This window comes from Triticum dicoccoides, chromosome 3A (genome assembly GCF_002162155.2).
Source record: "Triticum dicoccoides isolate Atlit2015 ecotype Zavitan chromosome 3A, WEW_v2.0, whole genome shotgun sequence".
Taxonomy (NCBI): domain Eukaryota; kingdom Viridiplantae; phylum Streptophyta; class Magnoliopsida; order Poales; family Poaceae; genus Triticum; species Triticum dicoccoides.
Genome location: NC_041384.1, coordinates 415,084,193 through 415,092,929, shown reverse-complemented (window position 1 = coordinate 415,092,929; position 8,737 = coordinate 415,084,193).

Below are 8,737 nucleotides of genomic sequence, written 5' to 3'. Positions count from 1 at the left end.
GGCTGGCGGGGCGGCGCTAGGGTTTGGCGGTGGTGGGCTGGGCCTTGGGGCGGCTCGGTGCTGCGGTTTATAAAGACCTCGGGTGGAGTCCCGCTCGGGTACGGCCCGGAGTCGGTTTCCCCCCCCCCCCTTTTTTTAAATATCCTAACGTGCGGAAAAAGAAATAAAAGAAATACTAAATGGACTCCAAAATCCCGAAATAAATTTTCCCCGTCCTCTAAAAATAGGCCGGACAAAGTGAACATTTTTTGGGGGCTAAAATGAAATTTTGAAAAACGCATATTTTTCCTAATTCAAATAAAATAGCGATAAAACTCCAAATAAAATTCTTATTTGATTTTAACATTAAATCTTCGATATTTCTTTATTTTTGAGGAAGTCATTTTATCCTCTCTCTTTTATTTTTATAAAACAAATATTCAAGAGAAAATTTATTAAAACCAAACGATCCTTTTTTCAAAATTCGAGAAAAACTCGAATATGAAAATAATGAAATCCCCAGCTCTCTCCGTGGGTCCTTGAGTTGCGTAGAATTTCAAGGATCTAACCAAAATGAATAAAATATGATATGCAATGATGATCTAATGTATAACATTCCAAATTGAAATTTTTGGATGTTACAAACCTGCCCCCATTAAGATGAATATCGCCCTCGAGATTCGGGTTGGCTAGAAAATAGGTGAGAGTGATCCTTCCGTAGGTCTTCCTCTCGTTCCCAGGTGGCTTCATCCTTGAACATTGCAAAATTTGATAACCATGTTGCGTGTAACTCGGCTGACAAACTCGAGAATTCTGACTGGCTTCTCCTCGTAGGTCAAATCGCTATCCAACTGTATCACTTCCAGTGGCACTGTATCTCTCAGAGGAATATCAGCCATCTGTGTGTGGCACTTCTTCAACTGAGAAACGTGGAACACATCGTGAACTCCTGACAATCCTTCGGGTAATTCCAACTTGTAAGCAACCTCTCCCATACGTTCCAAAACTTTGTATGGTCCCACAAAACGTGGTGCTAACTTTCCCTTAACTCCAAATCGCTTCATTCCTCAAAGTGGGGATAAATGAAGATGCACTCTGTCTCCAACTTCGTAAACTGTCTCCTTGCATTTTGAATCCGCACAACTCTTTTGCCTGGATTGGGCTACCTTGAGTCTATCGCGAATCATCTTGTAACGCCCGGATAATCAAGCTACAGTAATTCCCTGCTAATGATGCCACGTCACCATGATTACTGTTGTTAACCTCATGTTAGTTCAAAAACGATCCAAATTCAAATTTGAATTTAAGTCAAACGGTAAAAGTTTTCTAATGACAAAACTAAAATGTTCAATGTGTTGCAAATAATCATTGGGAAATTTTCATGTTGAAACCCACACTTTTATGATATATCAAATGCATGCTAATAATTAAAACGGTGGCTGGAACAACATAGTTAAATGCCTTTCCATTTATGAAAAATTCAAACAAACTCAAAAGCGTCACAAACTTTTTATGGCAACACTAGCTAATGCAAGGTATTTAAGTGGCCAAGCCCCACTTTTTACAAAATACATTGCTAGCTAAAAGAAAGTGCAAAACGAAAAGGATAAATGTAAAGCAGAAAGTAAATAAAGAAAAAGAGAGAAGAAAAACAAAGCCCCCTGCCCCCTGGGCCAAAACCCCCCTCCCCGGCCCAGTTGGCTGCATCAGGCCGGCCCAAACCGACCCAGCCGACCCCCCTCACTCCCTTATCCCCCACCCCGGTCTAACCATAGCCCAATTTTAACGCCCTCGATGCGGCTATATCTCCCACGTGTCGAAGCACAACTTAGAGGCATAACCGCATTGAAAGCAATGTCGCAAGTGAGGTAATCTTCACACAATACATGTAATACATAAGGGAAAGAGATACATAGTTGGCTTACAATCGCCACTTCACACAATTACATGAATAAAGCATTACATCAACCAGATACAATCAAGGTCCGACTACGGAACCAAAATAAAAGAAGACTACCCCAAATGCTACACAGATCCCCGATCGTCCCGACTGGGCTCCACTACTGATCAACTAGAACGAAACAACACAAAGGACAAGATCTTCATCGAGCTCCTCCTGAGCTTGGTTGCGTCATCTGCACGGACTCATCGGCACATGCAAGCTAGTTTTGGAAGTATTTGTGAGCCACGGGGACTCAGCAATCTCGCACCCTCGCGATCAAGACTATTTAAGCTTATGGGTAAGGTAAAGGTATGAGGTGGAGCTGCAGCAAGCGACTAGCATATATGGTGGCTAACCTGTTCGCAAAAGAGAGCGAGAAGAGAAGGCAAAGCACGGTCGATAAAAGTATGATCAAGAAGTGATCCTAGAACAACCTACGTCAAGCATAACTCCAACACCGTGTTCACTTCCCGGACTCCGCCGGAAAGAGACCATCACGATTATACACGCGGTTGATGCATTTTAATTAAGGTCAACTTCAGGTTTTCTACAACCGAACGTTAACAAATTCCCATCTGCCCATAACCGCGGGCACGGCTTTCGAAAGTTCAAAACCCTGCAGGGGTGTCCCAACTTAGACCATCACAAGCTCTCACGGTCAACGAAGGATATTCCTTCTAGCGGGAAGCCCCGATCAGACTCGGAATCCCGGTTACAAGACATCCTCGACAATGGTAAAACAAGTCCAGCAAGACCACCCGATGCGCCGACATCCCGATAGGAGCTGCACATATCTCGTTCTCAGGGCAACACCGGATAAGCAATCCGTACAACTAAAACCAGCCCTCGAGTTTCCCCGAGGTGGCGCTGCAAGGGGCTCTAGTTTGGACCAACACTTAGACAAGCACTGGCCCGGGGGGTTTAAAATAAAGATGACCCTTGGGCTGGCCTAACCCAAGGGAAAAAAGGCTAGGTGGCAAATGGTAAAACCAATGTTGGGCCTTGCTGGAGGAGTTTTATTCAAAGCGAACTGTCAAGGGGGTTTCCATTATAACCCAACCGCGTAAGGAACGCAAAATCCGGGAACATAACACCGATATGACGGAAACTAGGGCGGCAAGAGTGGAACAAAACACCAGGCATAAGGCCGAGCCTTCCACCCTTTACCAAGTATATAGATGCATTAATTAAATAAGATATATCGTGATATCCCAACAAAATATCCATGTTCCAACATGGAACAAGCTTCAATCTTCACCTATAACTAACAATGTTATAAGAGGGGCTGAGCAAAGCGGTAACATAGCCAAACAACGGTTTGCTAGGACAAGGTGGGTTAGAGGCTTGGTTTAACAATATGGGAGGCATGATAAGCAAGTGGTCGGTATCGCAGCATAGGCATAGCAAAAGAGCGAGCAACTAGCAAGCAAAGATAGAAGTGATTTCGAGGGTATGGTCATCTTGTCTGAGATCCCGCAAGGAAGAAGAACGAGTCCCTGAAGAAGACAAACGGACATAGTCGAACGGTTCCTCACAAACGCGACGTTGTCGGAACTAGCCTGAAGAAGCAACACCGGAAAGGAGCAAACAACATAATAAACAACCACCACATAAGCATGGCACGATGCACAACCAAGTATGATGCATGTCCGGTTTAATATGCATGGCATGGCAAAGTGCACAAGCAATCCTACAAATTAAGTGGAGCTCAATATGCAACGAGTTGCATATTGACGGAACACCACATCAATTATTTAGTTCTCTCTCGGTTAGGTACTCAACAATATTAAATGTTGGTTAACATGGCAAGAGGTGAGGCATAACAAAACTACACCATCTAAACAATTTAAATGGGGCCGGGTATAACAAATAACGAATCCGGTAAATCCCCATATGCATTAGTAATATATAGCAACAACAATTTTAAACATTTTAATTGTTGTTATCATGATGCGAATGACATGAGCAAGTTTTATGCAATTTTTATTAAGAGTTGACATGAGCATTATGAAGCATTTGGTCGTCATGGCGGAACAAAAAGGGTGCCACGCCAACTACCACGAAAATGGTGCCACGGCAACATTCTGGGTGATCCGACAACTCATTGAGATGTCGGTGCAAGAGAAAATGTGGATGAATGGATCATGCAAGGATGGTGGGGTGATCCCGGATACCGGGTTCCCCATGGGTCGACGGCATGGCAACCGAGGAGGAACGTGCAATGACAACTCGAACATGAGCATCTCAAACATCGCAAACATTCGTTACACAGACGTCGTCTCGGGTTATACCTTCTAAGTGTGCAAACGAGGCGGTTCTCGATCGATGCCAAGTAGAGGAAGTAGACGTTTTCGGAACGTTCGTAGTCGAAGTAGTCGTTCTCGCATGCTCTAGGGTCGACGGTAGAGGTTCTCGCGATCTCGGCAACGGTAGTGGTACATGTTTATCGTTGCGCGAGTTTCCGTAGATGTTCGGGGTCACGGCGAGGAACTTGATGCATCGTTGAACTTGGCGTCCGAGGAATCCCGCGTAGTCGTACACGAGTCATAGTCGAACTTGACGGTTCCGCTACACGGTTCTTCGGAGACGGTAGTTGTTCTCGGTTCGTAGACGAACTTGATGGATCCGAGGACTCCGGCCATCGGGATACTTGACGCAAAGCCGAGTAGTCGTACGTTTTGAAGAGGAACTTGGTGTGTCCAAAATGAGCAATGCAAAAACCCTTTGTTCAGCGGTGGTCGCACTTGGCAAAATCCATGAAGGCGTCCTTGGGCGTTCCTGGTTGTCGCGTCTTGGCAAAAATGAAGGGGACATTGGCGTTCATGAAACCGGCAGCGGAGGTGCACGAAACCAGCGGCAGAGGACAAGCTGCAGCCGTGGCTCTCAATCGGCAACGATGTCAGGGGAGGACGCCTACGAATCGCGGGTGAAGCTTGGGCGTGGAAGGAGGGAGGCGAGGCAGAGCAGCAGCGCGAGGTGCAGCGAAGTCATGGGGCGCGGGACTTGGACGCTGGCTGCAGAGAAGCTCGGGGTAGGGGAAGCAGTCACCATGGGGACCGGGAGGAGCTCTACTCCCCTCTGGCGTTGCAGGCTGCTGGTGGAGGAGACACGCGGCGAGGTGGCTCCTGGTCGCCGTAGAGGAAGCATAGGACGGCGCTCGTCAGAGACGGGGAGGCGGCAGCGAGGCAGCGACACGGGGGCTTGCTGGACGGGCGCGAGGAAGGAGACACGCTTAGGAGTTCCTCTCCCTGGAGCGAGATGGGGCGCGAGCGCCATGGCCCGAGAGAGAGGCTGCAGGGGAGAGGAGAGCATCTCCGGTGCTCGGGGTCGAACTCACACGCGAGGGGAGAGGGTGAGGGCTCCTCAAGCAGAGGGAGATGGGGATGGCGCGGTCCTGGGAATCGAGAGGGAGATCGAGGAGAGGGAAAGAACTGGATCGGGCATGGGAGGAAGAGAGGGAGAGGAGTGGGATCGAGGGAGATGAGGAGATGAGGGAGTCGGGCTCCCTGGCGGCGCGAGAGAGAGATCGAGGAGAGCGAGGGAGAGGACGAGGTGAGGTTGGTCGGGCCTAGGGTTAGAGAAGCTGGTGGGGCGGCTGGGCCTTGGGCCATTGGTGCGGGTAGCCTAGGTGCAGATGGGCCGCGGGGATAGTGAGCGAGCTGGGCAGGTTGCAGCTGGGCTGGGAGGCCCATCCGGCTCTTCTCTCTCTCTCTCTCTCCCATCTCCTTCTCTTTACAAAAAAACAAAGAAATAAGAGAAGGGAAAAGAGAGAATAGAAGGTTAGAGGAAGAATTTGGGCACGGGGATAATTTTCACGGACTTAAAAAATGTGCACGGTCCGGGAAAATAGAAAAAGGTCAAGTTTTAAAGATTAAATTCAAATTCCTTTGAATTTAATTCAAAAGATTTGAACTAGGATAGGTTTTTTTTCAAAGTGCCCAAAAATGTTGAGAAATTAGGTGGAGCTCCGGAAAATGATGAAAGGACATGTGGCAAAGTTAGAGGCCAAGAGTTGAAATAATAAAAGGCATTGGGATTTTTGCAAGTGTGTTAAGGTAATTCCACATAATTGGAATAATTGCTATAGCTCTCTAAATATCGAGAGGATAAGTTGTAAAGAGAATCACCATGTGAATTCCCTCAATTTAAATGGATCAAAGATCCATACCATTTGTTTAGTTGAGTTAAGAAAAATAAATGGCATGATGGCATGATGACAATGCACATGATGCAATGATGAATGCAAAGAACCAAACAAATCACACGACGAAACCTGGAAACCCTGGAAGGCATCTGAAGCTCCGGCCTTGGGGCGTCACACCAATACCCCACCACTCGCTCCCCCCCACCCCCACGATCCCCTCCACCCTGATTTGGATCTAAATCGGGCCACGACCGCGTCCACGACGCCATCGGTGCCCCGACCATCGCGCATGTTGCCGCCGTCCTCTCCGTCGTCGACCACGACGCCATCGCCGAACCACCCCGGGCCTCGTCGCCTTGTCTCCTCGTCTCCGCGTGTCGTCCCCGTCCTCCCCCATGAGCCGCTACCCCGAGCCTCGCCGCTCCCTGTGCCCCTGCAAACGCCGGTGAGGCCCTCGGCCTCCTCTTTCCCCCTGCCGCAGCTTGCTCGCTCGCTGGAGCTGCTGCGGCCCCGCACGCGCTCGCCGTAGCCCCAGCGTCGGCCGCCCCGTTCTGCCACGCCACCTGCGCCCGCCTACCTTTGCCCCCTCGCCCCGCTTCCATTCTCGCCACCCGCCGTGGCCTCTGGCCACGGCGCCCTATCGTCGCCCTCTCCGCCCCTCGCCGGCTCTACCCGCTGCTGCCGCTGCGCCCCATCCTTCACTGCGTCGCTGCCGGCGGCGGCTGCCTCTGGCCGCCTCGCACACGCCTGTGGGTGCTCCGCCGCCTGCGCGCGTTGGTCCGCGCCCGCCGGTCTCCCACCGCTGCCGCCGACCTCGCCGGCCTCCCCTGCCACGCCTTGCGCCCGCCGGAGCCCCGCTCCCACCGTTGCCCCTGCCAGGTGCAGCTCCGGCCGGCCGGCCTCGCGCGGCCGCTGTTGGGGAACGTTGCAGAAAAACAAAAAATTTCCTACGGTTTCACCAAGATCCATCTAGGAGTTCATCTAGCAACGAGTGATCGGATTGCATCTACATACCTTTGCAGATCACGCGCGGAAGCGTTCAAAGAACGGGGATGAGGAAGGCGTGCTCGACGTGATCCAAATCACCGGAGATCCTAGCGCCGAACGGACGGCACCTCCGCGTTCAACACACGTACGGTCAGCGTAACGTCTCCGTCTTCTTGATCCAGCAAGGGGAAGGAGAGGTTGAGGAAGATGGCTCCAGCAGCAGCACGACGGCGTGGTGGTGATGGAGCTGCGGTACTCCGGCAGGGCTTCGCCAAGCTCTATGGAGGAGGAGGATGTGTTGGAGAGGGAGAGGGAGGCACCAAAGGCGTGGTTTGAGAGGCCCTCCTTCCCCCACTATATATAGGGAGCCTAGGGAGGGGGCGCCGGCCCTAGGAGATCCAATCTCCTAGGGGGGCAGCGGCCAAGGGAGGAGTCCATCCTCCCCAAGGCACCTAGGAGGTGCCTTCCCCCTTTAGGACTCTTCCTTTCCTTATCTCTTGGCGCATGGGCCTCTTGGGGCTGGTGCCCTTGGCCCATATAGGCCAAGGCGCACACCCCTACAGCCCATGTGGCCCCCCGGGGCAGGTGGCCCAACCCGGTGGACCCCCGGGACCCTTCCGGTGGTCCCGGTACAATACCGATGACCCCGAAACTTGTCCCGACGGCCGAAATAGCACTTCCTATATATAATTCTTTACCTCCGGACCATTCCGGAACTCCTCGTGACGGCCGGGATCTCATCCGGGACTCCGAACAACATTTGGGTTACTGCATATACATATCCCTACAACCCTAGCGTCACCGAACCTTAAGTGTGTAGACCCTACGGGTTCGGTAGACATGTAGACATGACCGAGATCGCTCTCCGGTACATAACCAACAGTGGGATCTGGATACCCATGTTGGCTCCCACATGCTCCTTGAAGATCTCATCGGATGAACCACGATGTCGAGGATTCAAGCAACCCCGTATACAATTCCCTTTGTCAATCGGTATGTTACTTGCCCGAGATTCGATCGTCGGTATCCCAATACCTTGTTCAATCTCGTTACCGGCAAGTCACTTTACTCGTACCGTAATGCATGATCCCGTGACCAGACACTTGGTCACTTTGAGCTCATAATGATGATGTATTACCGAGTGGGCCCGGTGATACCTCTCCATCATACGGAGTGACAAATCCCAGTCTTGATCCGTGTCAACCCAACAGACACTTTCGGAGATACCCGTAGTATACCTTTATAGTCACCCAGTTACGTTGTGACGTTTGGTACACCCAAAGCACTCCTACGGTATCTGTCGTGGATTTGTCACGGCAGATGTCCTAGCGAAAGGACTTAGTCGTGGAGCCATCGCTACGAGTTTACTTGAAGGGGTTAAAGCGGACACAAAGACACGTGGGGTTTATACTAGTTCGGCCCCTTCGATGAAGGTAAAATCCTACGTCTAGTTGTGATAGAATTGATGTGGTTTCGATGGCTAGGGAGCAAACAAGCTTCGCCTAGGCCCGAGTTGTGGTTGTCCCTTGAACCGCCGCCGGGTCGTCCCCTTATATACACGGGTGACGCCCGTCGGTCCATAGAGTCCCAGCCGGTTCATATTCGTATCCCGGTCGGTATCTCTCTATTCCTAACTTACAATACAAGCTATACATCAGGTCGGTTTTACTGATACAGATTCTAAA